This window comes from Lissotriton helveticus, chromosome 10, assembly GCF_964261635.1.
Source record: "Lissotriton helveticus chromosome 10, aLisHel1.1, whole genome shotgun sequence".
Lineage (NCBI taxonomy): Eukaryota > Metazoa > Chordata > Amphibia > Caudata > Salamandridae > Lissotriton > Lissotriton helveticus.
Window position 1 is genome coordinate 992,329,993 of NC_136071.1, and position 26,145 is coordinate 992,356,137.

General features: G+C 41.8%; 1 protein-coding gene across 2 annotated transcripts in view; it reads right to left on the minus strand.

Moving 5' to 3' along the window:
* The window catches only part of LOC144784709 (ATP-dependent translocase ABCB1-like), a 916,046-nt gene that overhangs the window by 867,714 nt on the left and 22,187 nt on the right, over positions 1-26,145 (minus strand). For both annotated transcript variants that reach the window (XM_078663661.1, XM_078663660.1), the window contains exon 2: positions 20,623-20,699. The gene's annotated coding sequence lies outside the window, so the exon portion shown is untranslated. The remainder of the gene's footprint in view (positions 1-20,622; positions 20,700-26,145) is intronic.

The window sequence follows — 26,145 nt, forward strand, 5'->3', positions numbered from 1 at the left end:
GGCTTTCAAAGCTCTTCACGGCATTGGCACTGAATATATCAGGAAACGGTTGGTGTTCTACCAGCCATTTAGAGGGCTTAGGTCAGCTTCGCTGGCTTTGGCCGTGGTTCCTGCTATTAGGCGAGCCCGTGTTGGAGGTCTTTCTTTCAGACGCCTGGCGCCACAATTGTGGAATGCCTTGCCGGTCTCTCTGAGGAAGAACGTCAACCTGTTAGCCTTTAGGAAAGAGCTTAAGTCCTGGCTTTTTGTTCAGTAGAGTCGGTTATCCTTCACCTGCCTGGTACCGCCTAATGTTTGTAGCGCCGGGACACTCTTCAGAGTAGCTGAGTGCTATATAAAACACACAATAACATAACATAACATAACAATATGATAGATGCCTTCCACAAGAAGGTAGTCAAAGACCTTAAAAGACTGACATATAAGTGTAAAAGAACCAGTAGATACATCACATGGTGTGAAAGGAAGACCACTGAGTCACTAGCCAATGAGAGTGACATTGTAATATGTCCTGCTGACAAAAGATGGAAACATTGTCGTCATACCTACTGACATGTACCTCACTGAGGCCACTAGACAAATCAGTGACAGCAACTGTTACACCACTATTAGTAATTCTAACTACAAAAGCAACATCAGCCAATTGTGGGATAAACTCAACATGTAGAAGAACAAAGGCCTCAGAGGAATGGGGGAATATCAATTACTCAAAAACCTACATTCTAGGTTAGTGACCTTGTACCAACTCCCAAAAGGTACGTAAGTGCCGTACCAACTCTTTGGCAGACCAAAGGTTTCACCCAGAAATAGTCCCTTGGAAAACACTGGGTGGCACACAGACGACTTTCTACTACTCTGGTGGCAGATTTTCCCTTCCACAAAGAATTCACAAAAATCCTTTTTTAAAGGATTGAAGGCATTACCTGGAAACCCAATTTTCTCCTTCTCACTCTTGTTGTGTAACCACTCAATACGAGTATCTTGCATAACGACTGAATAAAGGTATACAAGCACTTTTCTAGGACCAGATCTGTCTGCAACTTTGTGCACATACTGATGCTCCTAGACATTATGGATTTTTGACTAACTAATAACATTTTCTCATTCAACAGCACTCTTTACAGGCATTTACAAGGGACTTTGATGGGCACCTGCTTCACGCTCAGCTATGTGGCTCTCATCATAGGCTGGTTGGAGGAGCAGGTATCCACCACATTGAATTGGACAAGGTCACACTTTGGGTCAGGTTCATGGAGGACCTGTTTTTGATTTGACAGGGCAGTGAAACAGATGCCAAGGATTTTGTGAAAAATCTGAATGACAATACTCCTAATCTGGAATGTGATCAGGGATCACATCATATTTTTAGACTGACGTCCACATACTACACAACAAGGTCAACTACCACATTACATTGTAAACCCACAGCAGGCAGTAACCTTCTCCACACACTTAGCAGTCAACCAAGCTAGTTAAAATGGAGCATCCCCTATGGGAAATTATGTGCCAAGCAAAACTGTAGTAATGAAAAGGGTACCATGTTATAATGATCTTTCTAAAGCGGTCACGTCAAGTGGTTCCTTGACATACCCATTAAGCACGTCTATACACAGTCCAGGAATGAGATTATGTTTGCACACTGTGGTATGAACAACGTCTGCAGTGTCAAATCCACCAGATGTATCATCAAATTTAACAATGAATCGAGTGCTGTACATGGGGTCATAGCTAAGAAGTGGGACCTGCTCAAACATGACTATTTTAGGTTTGTCCAGGGGTAAACCACTGAGCATTACATATCACAGAATCAGATCCCTGAGAAACATGCTGGTTGGGGTAGATATACAATCACTAGTAAAAACAAATACCACACTCTGACACCAGCTCACAGGGGTTCACACACACGGCAAGTGAACAGTTTGTGAACCATCTATATAATCTTTGTATCACAGATACAAATGAACACAAACGCATCAGTCATTTTATCACTTGTAGCATTAGACATGTTGTCTATGTACTACAGTGTCCATGTGACCTCAGATGTGTTGTCAGCATGATAAATCCGGTACGTAAGATTCCTGGAACACATTAGAGTCATTACAAACTACGACAAGTGTTACCCAGTGGCATGTCATTTTGAAACACCATTATACTAGCAGGAAACAGCTGAGCTCTTTCGGCATAGACCATGTCTGACCTGAGCCCAGAGGCGGAGATATGACAGTCACACTTAGGAAAGAGACTCCAAATTGATTATAGAGACCCCTTTTGGTTTGAACTCTGGTGATTAGTTATATGTGAATCTGGAATAACGCATTTCTGTATGTACTTGTGTTCTATTTGTGCTGTGATGTTTTAATATCTTCCCAACATGCAATACCCTATTTTTCTGTTTCATTTGCAGGAAGGGACTGGGAACTAGGGTTCTAGGTTCTGAGAGAGGACTCCCAGCTGGGACGCCTTGCACTACTCTTCCAGGACACTGCGGAGTCACTGGGTGTTATGGTTTCATTTTGGACTGTCCAAGTTTCACTTTTATCATTTTATTGAATGGAAGAAAGATTGGTGATGGCTATAGGCTATGTTGGGGGCCTCCCCTTCATAGGCATCTAGATTAATATTGCATCTGAGATATGGCCTTAAGTTGGTATTTCCTTGGCTGCTATGCTTATGGTGGCAACCAGTTCTGGGCACACTTGGGCCGTACTGCTTTAGTAATACCGGGCAGGTTGTCCATTCATACCACCCTGGATCTCCATGGCCAGTGTTACATCACATTACCCTCCCCAACACTTTAAGTGTCCTTTGTAAGCCACAGTCCACGAGATGTGTTATCATTATGGGGTTAAAACTCCCAAGTCGTTGCCATTACCCAACCCGTTTGTGCATTTGGATCATTTAGGACTTAGAGATTGATTTCAACCTTACTCACTGATCACATGAGCTGTATGGTTTAAAGTTCTTTATCTGGTCCAACTGTTACCCAGAAATGACAGTTATGTGAACATGCAGTATCCACAGGGTCCCTACAGGTTGCCCTCATATTTCCAGTGCCATTGTATCATGGATTTCATCTGTCCTTGGTTGACATTGCACAATATGATTGTATAATGCCATTAGCACAGGCAGCCCTAATTGTAGAAATATCCAACATCCAACATGTACTTGAATGAGCCTTTAATTTTGGGACATACTGTTGTCTTTGCCAATGCACCAATTTAAATGTAAAACTATTTTAAATTTACTGATGTGCAATAGTTGCATGGCTCTAATAGGCAGCAGACAAAACAGTACCAGTTTATTTGAAGGTAACACCTTGGATTTACTTTAATTGTACATGTGATTTTGAACCGCCATGATGATTTTATGACATAACTAGCTTACCCGTCGCGTGTTGCTGTGATCTCAGAAGAAAGGAAATTCAAGGAAATTCATTATGATAACATTCAATTTACATTGTGTCATTTTTATTGAAACTTATTCATTTTAATATGGAAAACATTTGAAAGTGTCGTTTTAATTCTATTTATTTATTCGAGTGCTTGTGGATACACGATATTTTTTGGTTTTCTGTTTGGTGCATACACGAATAAATCAGAAGGTTTTCCGACGCGTGAGCTGGCCACATACAGTTGTCCATGTGAGAAGCACGGATTATCCAAATCTAGTCCACACACTTGCAGCGATTGTCCTTGTGCTTTGTTGATGGTCATTGCAAAAGCGTGTCACACCAGAAACTGTAAATTCAAATGGCATATCTGTTGGTATCATTGGAATACGTGGCAACAGTACATCTTCCCCCTTGAATTTCCCATTCAAAATTGTTGCTTCGATGACATTGTTCATCATCTTTTTCACCGAAAGTCTTGTACCGTTGCAAAGTTGCGGTTGCAAATTCAGTATTCGAAAGATTATGAGGCCCCTGGGGGGCCGATCTCTAAAAAATAATTATGCCAGAAACCTTCACGTAACATGTCGGTGCATGTGATTACAGATAAGTATGGTGACACAGTTTTTTCATTTTGTATTTTACTTAGGTGTATATTTTATTTTTGTATCTTCAGGCATGAGAGTCACAATGTATGTATACTAAACCTCAATGGAAAACCACTGGGCTCTATGTTAAGACATTTGCCCTCCAATATGGTCTGTTTATGTTTATGCATTTGAACAACCTGATGTGTGGGTATAGTATATGTGGAGTCAGTATGACTGTAACCCCCAAGTGTGCTAAGGCCATTGGCTGACATGCGTTATAGGGGCTGAGTATGTGTGACTTGTACATATGCTTCGCATGTTTGCACATGGGAGCTTGGGAGGAGCTGGTCCTGGGTCACGAATACCGTCACAATATTCGCAGCAATTTGGTTGCATGGTTTCGTTTTATTGACGACCTTCTGGTGATCTGGCGGGGGAGTGAGGTGGATGCACTGAAGTTCATTGATGAGATCAATAAAAATGAATTAAACTTGAAATTCACGGCAACATTAAGTCAGGACAGTGTAACTTTTCTTGACACTGAATTGTACATTAGAGACGGGCAGTTGGAATCCAGAATTTTTCGAAAAGCCACTGCTGGAAACAGCATATTACACGCAGCTAGTGCACACCCTTCGCATCTAATATCTAGCATCCCCTACGGGGAGATGCTACGATTACGACGTGTCTGCAGTAATCCTATTGATTTAAAGAAGGCACAGGATGAGAGTACAACCCGCTTCTTGGAGCGTGGTTACTCGAGCCAACTGATACAGAGGGCCAAGGATAAATCCATGGTGTTTTCCCGTGAGGAACTGCTTATTAAGAACAGCAATAGGCAGGAAGACAAACCTAACAATATATCAGCTGATGCCCCAGTGGAAAACAATTGCTTTCGAGTAATCACGGGTTTTAACAGACAACACCAACAGATTCGTAAAATCCTTAACAAAAACTGGCCTTTGGTTACCCATGACACTATCATAGGCAACAGTCTCCCCAAACAAGTTTCCCTTACTTTTAGTAAGGCACCTTTGCTGCATGATCATCTGGTAGTCACCAACCCTGAACCTTATGTAAAATCTACTTGGTGGCAAGAGAACAAAGGCTTTTACAGATGCAAGACCTGTAAAGCGTGCCTCCACGGTCAGAATACAAAAACTTACAAGGATGGCTTTACCAACACTCAATATTCCATCTCCCAGGTTTTAACATGTAAAACCGAATACGCAGTGTATATTTTGGAATGTCCCTGCTCATTGAAATATGTGGGCAGCACAAAAAATGCTGTCCACATACGTATTCTCCAACATCTACGGGCAATCACCAATGGGGATAACACCTACCCGGTGGCCCGTCATTTTAGGGAATGCCACCAAAGTAACAATACTGATTTAAAATATTGGGTGATTGACTCCATCATGAGCAGCAAGAGAGGGGGAGACAGAGATGCCAAACTGAGGAAGCTCGAGACTAAATACATTTTACTACTTAATACCAAGTCTCCAATGGGTTGAAATGTCACGGAGGACTTATACACGTGTTTACCTTAAGCAGTGAATTATGGTTGCTTACCAACAAAACAGGGGCCCCCGCATCAGTTCTCATTTACAGGAATCACCCGGCTGGGGGATACTGGGTGGGAATCTGGTGGGGGGGTAATTTGATTTTAAGTAAATTTCGACCTGAATGTGCTGCTACTTATATGAAGTTATTGTTTTGTTTTGAGTACACGTTTACAATATTTGGACTGTGTTGGGTCCTTAATCCCAGTCAATCAATATTATTCACAGTATTTATTCACCTATAATTGTTTAGCAGGACTATAGAACTCAATGTGTTCTTGATTGTTGGAGGGTTGAGGTATCAATATTTGATTAAAGGGGGCAGACTGTATTTTAATACTCCCCCCGATATTTACTATGAGAATGATGCATTTTTGGCCTCACTTTTAGCCCGAACGGCTGAATGGATTTGCACGAAACTTGGCAAAATTGTAGGGACTGGTAGCCCGATGTGCCTTTTGTAGGTCTCAATATATGTGCTCCAGTGGATTTTGAGAAATTAACGTTTAAAAAAAGATATATATCTGTAACAGCGGACCGGGCAGCGGCCCAGGACGCGTACTTTTCGCGCAACGGAGCTTTGTGAAGCGAAGCTGATTGGTTCTCTGGCGTCTGTCAACATTCCAAACAGTCCGTAGCGGCCGCCATCTTGTCTCTCGGTAGGATCGAGAGACAAGAGGAGGCCAAAGCGAAAGGGCAAATGACCATAAGGGGGAATAGTAGATCCTCGCTGACCCCCTAGGTTTGATGTGGAGGTTTTAAAAGGGCCCCGCGGGGCAAAAAAAAAAAATAATAATAATAATCGAACGGCTGAATGGATTTGCACGAAACTTGGCAAAATTGTAGGGACTGGTAGCCCGATGTGCCTTTGCTAGGTCTCAATATATGTGCTCCAGTGGATTTTGAGAAATTAACGTTCAAAAAAAGATATATATCTGTAACAGCGCTCCGCCTCGCGTAACGGAGGTTTGCGAAGCGGATTGGTCATTCTGTCACTGGGCTATAGTTGGGCTACATCTGGCTGATATTTGGGCTACATTTGTTTTTTTGTGTGTCTGGCGGCCATCTTTGGGCTACATTGGGCTACATTGGGCTTCATTGGGCTACATTGGGCTACATTTGGGCTCCAACATATATATAGGCCAATGTAGCCCAATATATATTTTTCAAAGTTAATTTTCGTAAAAACCACTGGAGCATATATCTTGAGACATAGCAAAGGCACATCGGGCTACCAGTCCCTACAATTTTGCCAAGTTTCGTGCAAATCCATTCAGCCGTTCGAGCTAAAAGTGAGTCCAACCGCCCTATGGAAATGAAGGAAATGAATGGGTAATTTGTAATTAGCAAATAGCTAATCGCAAACTAGGAATGGTAAAGAATCGCTATTTATTCCTTAAAGTTCGCTATTTAGGAAATGCAAAAAACTTTGATGATACATATGGCGGTTCATCTCTAACAAGATAAGAAGCATAGGGATACATTTATGATGACTGGCGCATCACCAGGGATGTGTTAGTCATTCTGTGCCGCTGTTCTGTCACCTATGGTGTGCTGCATTTACAATGCGGCGCATCATGGGGCAAAACCAGCACAGATGCGTGATGTATCTGTGCCGTAAAGGTGGCGCATTGCTGGAGTTGTATCGCAAGTGTGATGAAGCTCCAGCAAGGGTCGGGGGTGCCCCTGTCGCAGGGTTTCTGTTCTCACACAGAACTGTGGACAGAGGATTGGAACCTCGGCGAATTAGGGTGTCCCAAAACTCACGTTAGTAATCAAAAACTCCTTAGCAAGCTAGGTACAGTGTCACATTGGATATAACAAACTCTCAATGTTTAGACAATCCAGAATATGAACTTATAGTACCTCAGGATACGTGGAACTCATGAACAGTCGGTCGTTATATATTTCTTAGAAACCAGAACATGGAGTTAAGAAGAACACATGTGTATTTGAAATGTTTATTTACTAATGCCGTCTTCTGAGGCGTAGTATCTTAGATTATACAAGTACACATATTATCAGTAGCAAAATTACCAGCATAGTCAGTAGTACATAAAAAGCGAATGGTGACAGTATGTTAACATGCTGTAAATGAATAAGAGTTAGCAACACTTATAAGCAGCCGCGGGCCGTGGAGGGAGTTACGGTGAGGCAGGGAGGCGGGGAGGGGGAGAAGCAGGGTGGAGAATACAAGTACACATATTATCAGTAGCAAAATTACCAGTATAGTTACTAGTACATAAAAAGCGAATGGTGACAGTATGTTAACATGCTGGAAATGAATAAGAGTTAGCAACACTTATAAGCAGCCGCGGGCCGTGGAGGGAGTTACGGTGGGGCAGGGAGGCGGAGAGGGGGAGGGGCAAGGTAGAGAGGGCTCCACCCTGCTTCTCCCCCTCCCCGCCTCCCTGCCTCACCGTAACTCCCTCCACGGCCCGCGGCTGCTTATATCTCACCCTCCCTAATACACATATTATATTATTTGCTAAGAAGGTCTCTTTGTGTTGGTTTAGGGCGTGCCCATACTTTAGTGTCTTAGATTTGAAGGAATCACATCAGCATACACCAGCTCTCTCTTCATGTGAACCGCATCAACTGTTGTGTATGTGTGTTCGGCAAAGCAATATAAAACCCGCCTCATGCCCAGAATTGGCAGAAGTTGCACTTATGTTATGAGTATGAAGTCGTGGAGATCAGACCTCATAACAATTCTGTATCGTGTTGTTCTTGAAACTTTAGCACTCGCTGTACAGATATAGTTTAACAAGCAAAGCAGATAGTAGAGCAATAACATATTATTCTCATGTAAACCACGATGAACTACTAGGTGGAAAGCTAAAGCAACAACTAAGTGTCGTGTGCAGAAGTTGCAAAAAAGGAAAAATGGCGTTTAAACCGGTAATGAGCCCATGCTAACTTAACACGGTGTAAAGATATCCAGGACCTAGATGACACCTCCCCATGATCCGGAAACGAACTGAATAAGATAATAGAAGTGCCATCTCATGAGAGTAGATTGCAAGTTTATATGTGGACGGTCCGCAAGGTAAAGCATTAAAAACTAGGAAAATTTAATGCTAAAGAAAAATAAAACAGCCAAGTACTTTATCGAGTCTTAAGCCAATAGGCAAGGTAAATAATAAAAACTTGACAAATAAGTCAATGAATTGTCAATGAAATGCTAGTACTCAGCATATCAAACATGAAAAAGGTCTATGACATAACTGTGTATGCAAAATAAGCTGCAACAGCCTCCAATAGGAAGTCACCGTCTTCATCCGAAAACAGTTCAGCCATCCAATTTAAAAGCGGAAAAGAACATACGTGCTCTCCCAGCACCGGATCCTCTATCACCATCAGAGGACAGCTCGGTGGGTTTTCAAGAAAGCTCTGTTCCAAGAAAGACTGTGCTGCCGCCAGTAAATTCCAGGGACCAAGTAGTCCATGCATCAATGCCACAGCCATAATCCTTTCGCCAGGACAAACCAACTCGTGAGTAATGATAGGAGTCATCAGCTGATTAAAGTCGACGTCAGGAGAAACCGGTCCGCAGAGACACAAATCAATGGCCCAATCGAAATCACAGGTCAGGCAGTGAAATACAGGCTGGACACAGGTGAAGTAGGAGAATCGAAAAGATAATCCAAATGCCGTGCTTAATATCGCCAACGGCATTGTGCCATAATATTCTAGCATGCGATTGCGGAACAGTGTCAGCAGCTGCAGGGTGGGAGGTTGCATAGGAGGGACATCCATATTTAAAAATGTAAAAAAGCACAAGAGCGTCCGCTGGTAATGCAAGTAAAAATGCCAATCCACGAACCAGAGTGGAGAAAATAGAATGAAAGGAAGCAGGGATGACTCCAAAGATTTTCTCAAATGAAGTCACGAGACCACTGGTAACAACTTTAAAAAAGTGCGCCAGGGTCTTTGTGGAGGATGCGTTAAAGATAGTCGGAACCATCTTGCTGAAATTGAAAGGCAAATCTGAATTAAAAGTATTCCTTTTATCGTAACAGTAAGTGAACGGGTTATTTGCTGCAGAAATGTTCTATTTCCTCCCACACATGAACATAGGGAGTTTTCAATCTGGCCACAAATACCAACCTTGGGACAGATTTCAACGGCATGGCAAGAATAAGAGCTCTTTTGTCTCAGAGAGAGGTGGCCTTGAGTTCGGCCCGTGAAACTTTCGTGCTTCACATAGCGAACACCCGTACAGAGGTGCAGACCCTTTTCAATTAACTCAGAACAATCTTCATTATTGAGCATCAAATAACTACCATTTTCCAACAACTTGAACGTGGGGATGATAGCAGGAACTGGCGTGCCTTGCAACACGCAAGCCATATTTGGTCGGTGTTTGTTGCATGAACCGTGTAACTGTATGTGCCTACACATTAGTGAATGATCTGGCGTCTCAGTGCATTCCTCTCCATTCAGATAAACTTCTTGATCATCTTTGAAACATCTGTATGTGTATGGAAGCGACCAGACCTCATGAAGAAAAGCACTACCTAAAGGTTCATAACGACCTATTGGTATATATTTCATACAATTTGAAAACTTATATAAAGCAAAAGGCAGCGTTATTAAACCGTGGATAAGGCACGTTGCCAAAAAACCCGCAATCCTCTGCTGATGATGTCACTGAGCATGTCATGAATGATGTAATATGTGACATCATCAGCAGTGGATTACGGGTAATAGTATCTCTAGTTTACTCCCCTATAGCTGTCTTTCTTTTAACATAAGTGTCTGTTTCCTTCCCTTATACTTACTGTTTTTGGTTCGCTTCTAGTTCGCGTACCGGCGAGCGAACTGGGAAGCGAACTAAGAGAAATAGAGGTTGGCACAGTTCCAAATATTGTACCAATTTTTTAATAACGGGGAGGTAGTTCTGAAAAGAACTTTTTTTTTTATTGTTTTTGTTGTTTTATATTTTTTTTATTATTTTTCGGAACATTTTTTTACTTTTTTTGAATTTTTCTGAGGTTTTATATTTTTTTGGGTTTTTCTTGGAGGGGGCAATGAAAACGATTCATTGTAAAGGGCTCAACAGGAGCAACAAAACAAAAAAAGAAGTATTTATTATTTTGGGCGTTTCGTACAAACTTGCATATGATAGTCAATAGCTCTGTTGATCAGAGTGATGCTTTTTTCTCCGTAGGAAATGAATCCATCGCAAAATACGCAGGTGTGTTTTACTTCACCAAATTTCATTTGTATATTTGGCACCATCTCCCTGCCCTCTGGTCCCGTTACTTCCGGTACAACAGATCTTCTGGCCATAATAGGGAGATTATCTAGGTCGTTCCGAAACTGTGCAGCACTGTAGTTGTTAGGATGCCACCTAGTCATATGGCGATGCATTGTGTAGTTTCCGAAACTGTATTTTTTCTCGGTTCCTCTGGACAGTCTATCTTGACATATAAGGCAAGTTACGTATCTTGCATTTACTTTTTTCTGACCTTTGGGAATTTTAAAAAATTGCCAAATGAAGTTTTCTTTCCGGTGAGACGTCTTGGGCTGCTCAGGCAAAAACTGCCTCTCTTCGTGCTCGTCGTCCTGTTCCTCTTCTTCCTCTTCTTGTTGAATTATAACTTGAGCAGGTGGTCCACTCTTCCTTGGATGTGGTGGAGGTGGTGGGGAAGCACCAGCTGAAGCTACTAAAGAAGCCATTGCTCAGTGATCACAAAGGGTCTTTCTCTCACAATGATGAAAGTCAGAGTGAGGAAAGAAGGAGGGATTTTCATCATTTGGGAAAAACAAGAGTTCTCAACCAATCAAAAGTGTTCATTTTAGATTATATGACCTAGTCTTACATCATTAGGAAACCAAAAGTGAAATGAACCAATGAAAAGTGTTATTACCAAGTCACATGACTTGCTGTGTTTACGTTAAGCGCTTTGCAGGGCCTCACGGTTTGCTTCCAGAAACCTGCGCTTTGCGACTCGCTTCGCGTACCAGTTCGCTAACGTAGCACGTCATATGACGTATCACGCGACAACGTGGAACGTCATGCGGACGGGAGGCGTCACGATGTTGTTTTCTAACGCGGCACTTGCGGTAAAGAAACGTTTACCGGCTCGCGGTCTATTTCGCGGCATCAAGGTCAGCTAACGGGAAGCTTCCCGATTCGCGAAGCGGGAACGTAGAAAAAAAAATATAAAAAAAAAAAATTATTCATAAACATATAAAATATATTTTTGGATTTAAAGAAGAATACATTTTACAGCTACAGATATTAGCTGTTAAAAAACCAATGAAATTCACAGAAAAAACCATAGGTTATAGACCATATATAGTTAGGAATTAGCATTTACAAAACCTTGAAAATTCACTGAAAAAACCATAGGTTATAGACCATATATAGTTAGGAATTAGCATTTAGAAAACCTTATTTTACTCACACAAAACCATTGAAATTCCATATATAGTTAGTTGCACTAACTATATATCGCGCACCCGCAATCCACTGCTGATGATGTCACATATTACATCATTCATGACATGGTCAGTGACATCACTGATGACATCACTGATGACATCTCAAATGACATCACTGATGATATCTCATTTGACATCAATGGTCACATCAATGATGATATCATTAATGTGACAATACAATGCATCTCCTCACACTTTAATATAACCTTTGTTACACCCAGTGTTAAATACAGAGTATAATTTTTGAAACCATTGACACACCAATACTAGTTACTACATACGCACTCACTGATTCCTACGTCTACACACACATTCACTCATTCACCCATACAATCATTCATACATACAATCACTCATCTTTACAACACTATCATATGCACTCATACACCTATACAGACACTCACACTCTGCCACTCATCCATGGAGTTACTCACACACCTAGTCAGTCCTGTAAAGAATCAATCACAGTTCCATTTTCTAATCTACACAGTTAAACATAGAGTACCTTACATTTTCAAACATATACTAACACATACTTACTCTCTTATAGAATCACTGATACAAGTACACATTGATCTGCACAGAGTCACACACCTCCCAGCCAGCCATACACACACTCAGTCTCCCATACAAATACTTGTGCAACCAATCAATAACCCATATAGCTACTTATATAGCTACTGATCAACACATGCAGCAGCTTGCACAACAACAGACATGCTGATGCACACTTTCAGACAGTTTAGTCACTAACCCGTGCATTTAGTAAGACGCATTTAATCACTCACTCATACAGTCAATCACGCACCTACTAAAACCTTCATTCAGACACTTATACATCCACTCATTCTTCAATATGTAAAACATATTTAAACTTTACAGAAACACATAATCACTGGATGTTGTCATCAGTGATGTCATTTGAGATGTCATCAGTGATGTCATCAGTGATGTCATCAGTGATGTCACTGACCATGTCATGAATGATGTAATATGTGACATCATCAGCAGTGGATTGCGGGTGCGCGATATATAGTTAGTGCAACTAACTATATATGGAATTTCAATGGTTTTGTGTGGGTAAAATAAGGTTTTCTAAATGCTAATTCCTAACTATATATGGTCTATAACCTATGGTTTTTTCAGTGAATATATATATATATAACTGAAAAATCCATAGGTTTCACACCAGTTATAGTTAGGTGGAAATTTTACTCGCATAAAACCATTGAAATTCCCACGTTATAGTTAGTTGGACTCACTATAACTTGCGCGTGCAATGCACTGCTGATGACGTCACATATTACATCACTCATGACATGGTCAGTGACATCACTCATGACATCACTGAGATATATCGGCAGCACAATCAATCCGGTGAAATTGAGAGTGCTGGAGCATATGCGGGCGATCGCAAATAGAGATTTCTCTTATCCGGTCGCTCGACATTTCGCTATAAAGCACAACAGCAACAGGGATCTGTTGAGGTTTTTCTGTGTGGACTGTGTGTCTGAAAATCCACGAGGAGGCAACAAATTACAGATGCTCAGGAGACTAGAATCCCGATATATTATTGATTTAGAGACCAAAGCCCCGGGAGGTCTTAATATGGGGGAAGAATTGTCATCTCATCTGGGCTAAATTTTGTTTGCCGGAAATTGCATTTTGTGACCTTTATGTCATGGCTAAACTGATTCTGTGAAGTAATTTGTAAAGATTATGTACTAGATAAGAGGGTTTGGAATTGTCCAGAAGGGTTCTTTAATTTAGCATCAACAGTGTGAATATGTTGGGGATCTTCATGGATATGATGTATTACTTGGGGAAGTGGCAGCCTTATTGGCTGCAATTGCCGATCCACGGCAAGATTACAACAAGATGACCGATAGGTTCTAATGTTGAAATGCATAATTTTTGTGCTTTAATTGTGGGAATTATTCAATTTATAGATTCTGTGTCCCAGGTGCACCATGTCCATGTTTCCCACACACATGCTACCATTTATCCATATGATAAATTGTAACCACCGATACACGGTATGATTATGAAGGATGATGCATATGATTGAAAGTGTATTTAACACCCATACCGTTAGGCGACATAAAACACATTTCAAGATGGCGCTGATGCAGGAATGCTTACAGTAGTCCTATTTTTATGTTTGTCACCCACTGTGATGCAATATAATGGTGCCGCTTCGCGTGTTCTCATGTAAACACTGACGAAGCGAGTTTCTCCCGAAACGCGTTTGTTTGTTTGGACAATAAACCCTTGTTGTTGAGAACTGGAACCCCGAGAGTGCTGTATATTTTTCCAACCCGGCTGGGATTATTTGGGAATTTTGAGCAACTATATATATATATATATATATATATATATATATATATATATATATATATACACACACACACATGTAAATATACATACAAATACATTACCTACTGCTGGTCGCCAGTAGGTAGTTATAGTTAGGACCTGGTTTCCAAAGGAAAAGCAATTTGATTTGCTAATACCTTTGGTGCAGTTTGACAAATCTTTGCAAAATTTTCAATACTAATGGGGCGGTCAAATCAGCTGATGTCTTGAAAACTTCTAAGTGATCTGTCAAGCCTTGATCAAGAAAAAGGGGGGTCCTAAAACACTTTCTCCAATTTAATTTCCATAGGAAACATTTGAACTGGCTGCAGCCCGAACTACATATTGGAATTACACCAAGTTTGGCAGGAAGGTAGCTAGTGGTTCAGAAAGCACTCTTTGTTATATTGTGTAGATCCGTTCAGTAGTTTCTGAGAAATGTAAAGATTTCTCAGATTTACAAATGCGGCTGCCGTGGATCCACAAACCGTAGGTCCCCAGAGCAATAAAAAATTAATGATGGGGGCCCACAGCCTGGGGACTGTGGCTGATTTGCTGAATTATAGACCGCCACCTCCCTTGGGATAAATTGAATTATAGTGCGTGGGGGGAGGGCTTCCGCCCTCCCTCTCAGCCCTGGGGTCCACCACCTCCCCATGGCTAATATATTACAATGAGGGAGGCATGCACCCCACTGCTGCCCCAGGGACTGCCACCTTCTTGGGGCAATATAAAATTATAATGTGTTGGGGGGCTCCAGCACCCTCACGCAGCCCCAGGGACCGCCCCCTCTCTGGTACTCCACAGAAGAAGGCAGGGGTTGTTGGCCCCTAAGGACATCCTGGGGGGCAACTACCAATCCTGTTTCCTCCAGTAAGTCCCACACAGCAGAGAGACGGAGAAGTTGTCATAGGCCACACCCTCTCTCTCCACCACTCTGCAAAAGTGCCTCCTGGTGCACTACTGGTTGGAAGATATAGTCCCCTTGACTTCAGAGGGACCTTAGGGGCCAAGAAGTCCTTCTGATACCTCCTATTAGTCCTACATGGATGAATACGTGAGAGCTGGTCAAAGGTACCGACCCCTTTCTCCACCACTATGCAAACATGACTGCTGGTTAAAAAAATCTTAGAAATTCATTAAAAAAAACAACGGTTACAAGGATGATATACTTAGGGGCAGATTTTACTCCATTATAGTTACCCGAGTTAACTAGAACTCATGCCCCGTAATGGACTGCTCATGACATGGTCAATGATATCACTGATGACATCTCAAATAACATCACTGATGACATCAGTTATGACATCATCCACAGAATGTCTGATGCACTCACTCATATCCTATAGAATCTTTTATACACTCATTGTCACTCCTACACATCCATCCATCACAAATCCATTCACAGAGCCATACCAGTACTTACACACCCACTCACTGATTCATAGATCTACACACACATCTACTCGCACACTCATACTGCCACTTTTACACCGCCTCACACACTAATACAGCCATTGATATATCCACTCATACACCCATGCCGGTACTCACACACTCAGTGACCTACTGGCATACCTAGACACTCACCCATACAGTCATTCTCACAGCCACTTACTCACCCAAATAGTTACACACACCCACATACTTACTCATTTAAATAGAAACACATTTTTACTCACCTATACAGTCAGTGATAGAAGCGCACACTCATCCATTTAGCTACTCTTATATTCACTCACTCATATACCCCATCACTCACCTATACTACCTTTCACATACCCAGTTACCCATACTTACACATACACTCAATACAGACATTTTCTCACCCATACAGCTTCTCAGACACAGACCCCATACAACCACTGACCCACCCACTCACTCATCTATACATGCAGTCACACACCTTCTCACCCACCCATACAGACACACACCCAGACTATAAAGGTAGTCAGACAATCACCCACACAGCAATTCATGTATTGACTAACACACTCATACACCCACTTAGACATAAACTGACAAATATACTCATTTACACAACCAGTCACTCACCTATGCATTAACTGAGAAACCTAATCACTCACTTGCAGTCAGTCATACACCCACTGAGTCATCCATACAGACACTTAAACACCCACTGATTTACCAATACACCTTAGTATAAACATTTAACATTCAAACCTATTAAAAACAGTCACTGGATGATGTCATCAGTGATGTCATTTGAGATGTCAGAGATGTCATCAGATGTCACTAACAATGTCATGAGTGATGTAATATGTGAGGTCACAAGCAGTGCATTGCGGAGCACAAGTTATAGGTAACTCAGGTAACTATAACTGCTGAATTTCTCTGGCTTTGTATGAGTGAAATCTGACCATAATTGTAATGGCACTTATAATCTTTGTTTTTTCAGTGATTATATATACATATATACACACATATATATGTATGTGTATATATATATATATACACACACACACATATATGTCCACTTGCCAAGTCAGATTAGATGCATCTGCCACATGCTACGGTGCCTTGTGGTTCGGAGTGTGGGTCCGATAACATCCATCGAAAACAAAAAGTGCTGCACAGCACTCAAACAATCCACAGTTATGCCAATTTCAACAGTTTACTGGAATTTTTGCAACACGTTAAGGCTACTTACATATTTCAGAGACAGCCATCTCACTGCTCATTGGTCAGGAAGGGGGCACCACAGGCATCATTTATTCCTCTTGTACACAAACATTAATCAGTGACTGAGAACTCATTACATATAATGATGTGCATTATGCTGGCAAATACAGGCGCTATTTTGCCAGATTTCGCTCCTAATTGTACAATTCTTTAGATGTGATGAATCCCCCTCGGGATAAGGAAATGGGGTGTTATATTTTAAATAGGTTGCATTTTGAACTATCATTGTTGTGGTAGTAGTGACATGTTGGAAAATCCTAAATTTTTTATTTCATTGCAAAAGCCGGATAAGTGGCAAATTGAGTGAGGGCGGGAGCCGGGATCCGTGCAATCAGTTCTCACTGGTGCAGCAAAACTGTAAAGAAAATTGCACAGAGCAAAGGGGAACATACTTTTGGGCTCATATCATGAAAGATATGAGTGATGAGGAAGGTGCTGCAAGGGAGCAAGAGGCATTGAAACTGTTTATGGTAACAAGCTCTGTGAATGAAGTAACAGGAGCGAGGCCTGTGGTAGCTGGAAACAGTAATGATCTTTAGAAAAATCTACTAATGTTTGAAAGATTGAATAAGAGATAGATCTCTCATTGATGGAAGAATGCATTGTTAAAACAATATGTACCAATGAGCCATATTTCTAGGGGATTACTGATTTGATCATCCCGATTTAGGAGAACCCCAACCAGAGCTCTTGAAGGAGTGGGCCGAACATAAGCTCTATTAGATTGATTAATATTTTGATTAAATATGTAGAAATAGAGAAAGTGATTAAAAAAATTAAATATTTACGTATAACCTGGACAATGATTCGAACCAAGGGAGAATTTTGAAATTCAAAAGCAAATAGAAAGGTTGTTTGCTGAAATACAAGCAAAGAATCAAGGAGAGAAAAGCTAACAAATTCTTGTGTGATTGCCTAGATTATCGAAAGGGCCAGATCTATACATTTGCAAAGCACTTTGATACCATAAGGAGACAGAGAATTCAAGACACTAACAAAAAAAACAGCAAGAATATTTTTGTAGTGAGGTTAGCCCCACCATGGGGTATGAGGAAGAACAGGAAGACCCTGATGGGGTGAAGGAAGAGTGATGTACTTTACAGTCTCAGATGAACTATGTTTTTTACAGCAGGATGAGAGAACAGCCTACAGAGCAGTAAGAGGGTGAGGAAGACCACAAAGAAGAGGAAACAAAGGAGGGGGTGAGAAGAACAGAGGCGGAACTCGAGGAGAAACAACAGGGAGAACAACCCAGCGTAATCCGAAACAATTAACCAAGTAACAATTCCAATAAAAACTATTGTGAATTCGAGCCAGGTATAGTTATCTGAAGACAGCTCTACTTTAGAAATGGGCCTTTCATATTCTCATAAAGGCAAATTTGATTATGCCCAGTGTAGAACTGACTAATATAAATACACACAAAAACTGAAGTGGACTAAAGTTCCTAAAATCAGGGAGATTACCTCCCATTGTAGAAACTTTTAGAAGAAGTATATGTCCCAATCTATTGGTATCAGATTTGGATGTAATGGATGATCTACGGGCATTACAAGAAGAAAGTGATCTGACACGGCGTCCATAAACATCCACTGATAATATGACCCAAGAACTGGCTAGTCAAAGAGTGCCTACCAAAGTATTTACCCCCTTTTGTCTGAAGTCCAGAAATATCCCTCAGACAAAATGGGACAATCTGGATATCTTGTCAGATAACTTTATTAAAGAACTGCGTCATGTTTATGGTATACCCAGAAGTAAGGGAAAACAACAAGATAAAAGGGACAGGACGCATTTCTTGATGATTAATAAACTTAAAAATTCAGATAATGTGATAGTGAAGCCCTCCTATAAAGGGGGAACATTGTCTTGTGGGACAAACAGTTGTATCAGACAGAGGCTTCGATTAAACTCAATAATCCAGAATGTTACAAACTAATAACGATGGATGGATACACAAGTGTAAAGGAGTAGTTCACCTGTAAGCTGGAATCATGGAGAGATCAGGAACTCTTAGGTTGGGATGATATTGTTTTCTTAAACAAGATCATCCGATGATATCTGCAATTTATATGATACTCAAAATACACAAATATCTTAATAGGCCAACAGGAAGACCTAAGATTGCTGCACAAAACAGCATATTTGAGAAGATGTTAAAATCCATTGATTATTTTTAAAACCAGGTTGATGCTACCCTTCCATCTCACAAACAACATTAGGCTGATATTCTAAGATGCATCTATGATGTTAAGTGGGATCAAGATATGCTTTTAAGGACACTCAATGAGTGAACACTGTACACCAGCATTAGACATCAGGATAGTCTATGGGCAGCACAGCATTTTCTGCGAATGAGGCCGATAGTCTATGCTGCGCATAATGCTATGCTTTTTAAAAATTATGGAATGGTGTTTATCCAAGATAATATTTTTTACAATTAGCTACAAGTTGTCGCTATGGGCACCTACTTCGCCCCCAGCTATGTGCTGGAGGGAAGCGGAGGTGATCGGAGAGCTTGAAATGGGGCACCAGTCCTGGAACACCATAATGCGGTTGAGGTTCTTTGACAACCTGTTTGTACTGTGACAGAGTACTGACAAAGAGGTCGATCTGTTCATGTCAGAATTAAACAATAATGCTCTCAACCTAAGATTCACAGGAAGAATAAATAAGACATCTGTTGAATTTCAAATTGCTCAGATTAGTGTGGGGGTGGAGAAGTTGGAAATCCTACAAAGGGAATATTATTCTCCACACTTGAAGCTCCAGCCCCGCCCCTTTGATAAAGAGCATACCTTTTGGTGATGTTTTTGAGCTAGGTGGGCTTACAGTGTGGATTAGGATGATAAGGTTGAAACCGAGATGAGGAATCATTTCTTACAGCCAATACTAGAAGCAGCCTCAAGGAAAGCCAGGGCACTGAACAGAGAAAAGGCCCTATTTAATCCTTCCCTATCTTTGTTGAAGAAAAATGTAAACAAAGATGCATCACACAGATTTATATAAACTTATAATACCAATCATGCCAAGGTTTGTCCGATTTTACATAAGAACTGTTTTTTTGGTTAGGGAGTATCCTATTATAGGCACCTTAGTTACTTAATATCATCAGATTAAGTATAGGAAATCTAAATATCTGAGAGATTACATGATTAGAACAAATTTGCTACTGATGCCAACAATAGAATGTGGCTCAGTCCCAGGAATTACTTTAGAAGTGCAAATCATGCAAGAATGGTGAGATATCGACTACACTATAAACTACTTAAAAATAATATTAAGGTAAGCAGCATTCTGACGTGGGGAAATCAAGCTTTGTGGTATACACTCTTAAATGCTTGTGTCAAAAATTGTACATGGGGTCGCAGCTATCTTGTAGCTCAACATTTTGAAAAGTAGCAGAGTGATCCCACAGAGCTTAGATATAGTTGTATTGTACAAGTCCTTAAAAGGAACAAGGTAGAGATAGGAAAAGAGCTATGCAATTTAAAAACATTCTTCATTTTGGAATTGGATAGCACGATAGCCATATGGCTTAAACGTTGATGAAGAGCTGTATACTTGCCTCTATTACCCAGTAATCCTCCAGGTGGTACTTCCTATAGGCCACTTTTAGTAATCTTGATTTTAGATTACACATTCCTAGGGGGGAAGAAAATAGAAATAATTCACCCAATCACGTATGTTTTATAAGGTCTCTAGATTTTAACATTATTTTGTTTCATCAGTAGTGTTTGATTCTAATGCACTTATTTGTGTAGGATGTATTTTGCTTTGATATATCTGGTGAGGATTAATTATACTGTAATAGTAACCCACTTGTGTACAGTCGTTTGATTATCAGGCTATATCTTTATAAGTACTGCATGCACAATGAGAGAAAGGTGTTTGTTCTTTTTCTTTATAATTTTTTGAACATTGAATCATATTGGTGAAATGTTAGATATGTATGTATCTTTGATTATATTGTTCAACAGAAGCAGACTGTATTTTGGATAAAACATGGTATTTAGGGAACCTTATATTTTGATGTTAGAATTTGCACAAAGCACTGTAAGGGTTTGTTTGAAGATGCATTGTCGGGAGTTAGCAATGGCACATGCCATTAAGACTGATAGAGTAGCAATGGAATATTAATTTACTAATCAAACATTGGGTCATTACAAATGACTGTAATTGTATTACTATTTATTATGTGCTCACTTTGTCCTTAAAGGATTTGAGTTGAAGGGGGCAAAGATAATTATGTAAGTAATTTACTCTTTATGGTGAAATATGGTAGAGTTACAAATGATGGAACTTCTGAGTTGTGCTCAATATTATGGATTAGACATTTGAGGGAGATTATTGAGTCAACTGTGCATATGAAGTGAGAACTAATTAACTCACTTAATAATACAAACTTTGGGTGCGAAGCAGAAGGGAAAACATGTAAATGTAAATGTAAATGTATTTCGATTTATATAGCGCACGAATCACCCAGGGGTCTCAAGGCGCTTGCTTAGGGAACCCGTCCTGGTATTCCCCTGTGAGATACCCCGGCAGGGTATTCACAAGGTGAAAGCCAGGCATCCCGCCGCGAGGGGCCATAGTGGAGATTAAGCAAGCTATTGCCCCGAGTCGCAGAGTGTGACCCCGTGAGTCGAGTAGGCACCGGAGCGAGAATTGTCGAGTCCGTGGAATTTTTGAGCCCGAGACCCGCCGAGGCAGGGAATCGAACCCTGGTCCATGGCTGATCTCAGCTTCCGGGTCTGCCGCCTCTAACCACTGAGCCACGCTTCTCCACTAACATGGCACCCGTGTGCTGAGCGGTAGCGCGCGCCCTCAGTGAAGCTCTCTCTCCCCCTCTCCCGTAAACGCTCCTAATGCACTGTGTGTCACAGCGTCTCTGAAGAGAAAGTTATCACCTCACCTAAACTGACCGTCGGATGTGTTTGGGGGGTTGGATCGGGTCCCCGCCCTCGTATACGCTCACAAACTCTCCCTGCCGCAGCGCTGGGAGGCTGCAGCCGTGGAGCTTAGGCGTGGCCACAGCGCAACGGCTCGCGGTCTCCTTCGGGGGAGTGCAGTGCAGGCAGGCAGCAGCAGTGAAGATCGCGGTTAGGTGATGGGGGCAAAAGGGATTGGTGCTTTTTTTCCCGTGGTGACCTCCTTATCGGAGCCTTCTGTCTCAGCTTTGGACCCCCCAGCGCCTACGGTGGATTGTGAAGGAGAGCTGGATATTGCTAGCATGGGGAACGGACAGAGGGTTTGCGGGGAAGGCTCGGGTGGGGCTGAGTTTGTAAGTCCTAAGAGCCCTAACTCCTGCAAAAAGAAGAAAGGTGCTAACAGTAAATCACGAAGGGGCAGGGGCAGGGGAAGGGGGTCAAAGGACAGTCACGGTACCCAGGCACTTTTGTCTGATTGTGGCAGTGAGAGTGAATTGCAGGAGGGGAACGCTGTTGAATTTAGAGGGCTCCAGAGAGGGCTCCAGGGAGCTGCTGCTAAAGGGGGGCAAGGAGATCTTAAATCCTCCCGCATTACCCCCTCCTTGGATCCATCCCATTCGGGTTTCAGGCCGAGGCATAGCACCGAGACCACCTTGCTGTCAGTCGCAGACGATTTACACATTTTACAGGATAAAGGTCACTCTGTTATCCTGGTTCTGTTGGATCTGTCTGCGGCATATGACACCGTGTCACATGACATCTTGACCACCAGGCTTATTAACATCGGCCTGGAAGGTGAGGCCCTAGCGTGGTTGAGGAGCTTCCTGACAGACCGCACCCAAACAGTCACCTTGGGCGTCTATCGGTCAGAGGAGTTGGAGATCTCGAAGGGGGTGCCACAGGGCTCTTGTTTGAGCCCTACCTTGTTCAATATCTACGTGGCCCCCCTAGCGAACATCATGAGGTCCCATGGGTTTATCCCTGTGTCATATGCGGATGACACCCAACTCCTCTTCCCTTTTACACACTTTACCGATGAGGTCAGGAACTCCTTCTCCCAGGGGATGAAGGCAGTGGCCCACTGGATGGCATCTAACTTCCTGCAATGTAATGTTGCTAAAACAGAAGTGATGCTGTTCGGTGAGGCCAAACTCCTGTGGTCCCCAGATTGGTGGCCGCAGGATTTGGGACCAGTCCCAGAGCCTAAACAGGTGGTAAAAAATCTCAGTGTGAGGTTGGACCAGGAGCTGTCCTTGAAGCAACATAGCAATCAAGTGGTGGGCTCCTGTTTCCATGTCATCGGAATATTAAGGAAAGTGTTTCCCTTGCTCCCTGACTCTACCAGGAGGACGCTAGTGCAGGCCTTGGTGTTGAGTCGTTTAGACTACTGTAATGGGCTGCTTCTATCAGCTAATGAGGGAGTAATTGCCAGATTGCAGGTGGTCCAAAATACTGCGGCCCGCCTTGTTCTAAACCAGCCCCCTCGCACCCCCTCCAAACCCCTCTTGAACACCCTGCATTGGCTTCCGGTCAAGCAAAGGGTGAAGTACAAGACTTGTTGCATAATACACAAGTGTCTTCAGAAGAAAGGCCCTGGGTATTTGTTTAATAAATTTCTCCCCTATAAACCTTTGCGATCCTTAAGATCCAGTGAACAAGCTCTGCTGCAGGTCCCGAGAGCAAAAAAGACTAGACAGGGTGGTAGAGCCCTCTCAATTGCGTGTCCAACGCTGTGGAATAGCCTCCCAGTTTCTTTAAGACTCTGTAAGGAATATCTTCCGTTTAGGAAACAATTAAAAACCTTTTTATTTCAAAACTATTAGATAGGACATGTACTCACTGTCTATGTGCAGGAAGGATGCCAAAGGCGCGGAGATACTCCTTTGGGAGGTGATCCTAGCGCGTTATAAACGCGCAAATAAAAATAAATAAATACAATTCTTCAAAGTTTTGCCCCAAGTCTTGACCATTCTGAAACCCCACACAATTGAGCAAGATTGCTACTCTGTCCGTGTAGATCTCCAAGGGAAAATGGCCTCCCATGTGGCAGTTTTTCCTCCAGCAGACACAATTTTACCAGCAGATAGGTCAGTCAACGACGCCCAGATGGTAGTAGAAGTCAAGAGAGTGGCGACAACGGAGACTACTGGGTCTGTCAGTTCACAACAAGACACTCAAGATAGTCAATTGTTAAACAATTTAGTGTCTTTTAAGGTAGTCCGACACAGACACTGACATCTGACCAGTCCCCTGCACCATTAGGAAGGGGAGAGTCTGGCGGTGGTTGTTTGGATATAGCCTGTTCCTCGATAGAGTCTTTGCTAAACTCTCTAAAAGCAGACATAAAGCAGGGATTCACGATCTCTGCTGAGAATCAAACAGAGATTAGGGCTGCTTGTGACGTTTTGGAGCGAAAAGTAGATCGGTTGAATGAGAGGACAGAAGCCCTTGAAGGTTCAGTGGAAGAACTTAAAGCCAATCTAGGTTCTGCCCAAGTTAAAATCCAAAACCTGCAAAGAGAGGGGGACGCGATTCGAGAGAGGGTTGAGTCTTTGGAGAACTTTTCAAGAAGAAATAATCTCCGGCTTCTGAATATTCCTGAGGGGAAAGAGGGGAGCGACATAAAAACCTTTGTCGTAAACCTGCTTAAAGATTCACACAATCTGGAAGAGTCATCAGACATTTTGGGGAGAGATATCCAAAGGATTCATAGGGACCCCTTTCGTCTGAAACCTGGCAGAGAAAAGCCGAGGAAAATTTTGGTCAATTTTCTTACTTATTCGATTAAAGAAAAAAAACTAAATTTGGCCCTAAAAAATAAGACTCTAAATGGTCCTGACTTTCCTTTTGAGATTCGTTCTGACCTGTCAAAGACCACTCTAGACCGGCAGTGGGAGCTAGGTCAGAGGATGGAAAAATGTTGTGCCTTAGGTGCAACAGTGCAGATGAGATTTCCTGCTTTTTTGCGTGTTATGTTTAATAACAAAATGCACAATATTCGATCTCCTTTGGAGGCGGACGAAATGCTGGAGTCATTAAGGGATCTTTCCCGGGAAAGAGCAGGAATCTCTTAAAAAAAAAAAAAAGAATCTCTTAAAAAAAAAAAAAAGAGGACGGAATGGTCTCCCCTTGTCATACTTGGGTCACATAGCAGAAGAGATAGTATACCCCCAGCCATTTAGTAAATTTAATTAGAAAGACATAAAGGGGGCAAAGGAAGTAAATTGCTCAAGAAAAAAAAAAAGGAAGAAGGAAAAAAAATATATACATATTTATATAAGGATTGCAAACTTTTTTTTTTTGCAAGAGGCTGGAGGTTTGAAAATGGGTTTGTTTTAGAGTCACTGGGAGGTTCTTTTTTTGTATTTCTTTGTATATTGTTTGAGAGGAATTACCCGTGCACTACTTACTTCGCAGCTCAGTAGTAGAGGGGGGGAGGAGGGTGGAGGAGCCAGAGGGCGCAAAACTGGCAATACATCTGTCCAGTGTAGGTTGGGTAGGGTTTTCCAGGGGGAGGGTGTAGCGCAGGGTGGCAGGGGTAAAAATAAAAAAAATCCTCAAATGTCTGAGCCCAAAAGGTATTTCAGTGTAAACAGCCTAGCCTATTGACCGATATCTTTGGTTTCATGCCCCCAAAAAATTAGATAAAGATATGACAATAAGGTCTCAGGGAATTTGGAAGAGGTAGGGGAAGGTGGTGACTGTTTGAGGAAATGACTCAGTTACATTTTTTATCCTGGAATGTCAATGGCCTGCGCACCAGGGGTAGGAGAGCAAAGATTTTTTAATACTTGAGAGACTCCCCGGCACAGGTCATAGTCATACAGGAGTCACACCTCCTCAAGGCTGAAACAACAGAGATTTAAAAAAAGGAAAAATGGGTAGATCTTTTTTTTGCACAGATCAATCAGCAAATATTAGGAGGGTGCTTTTTATTTTTAAAAAACAAGTTAAAGCACAAATTGTGGAGTATAGGGAGGATAGGAGCGGTAGGTGGCTCATTGTAAGGGTTATGTTAGATGGCCTTCCTTTCACCTTGGTCGGGTATTATGGTCCAAACCAGGATGACCCCTCCTATCTAAACATCATATGAGACAACCTATTGGCTTTTCATGACCCAGTTATCTGGATGGGTGACTTTAATATCGTATTAGATCCAA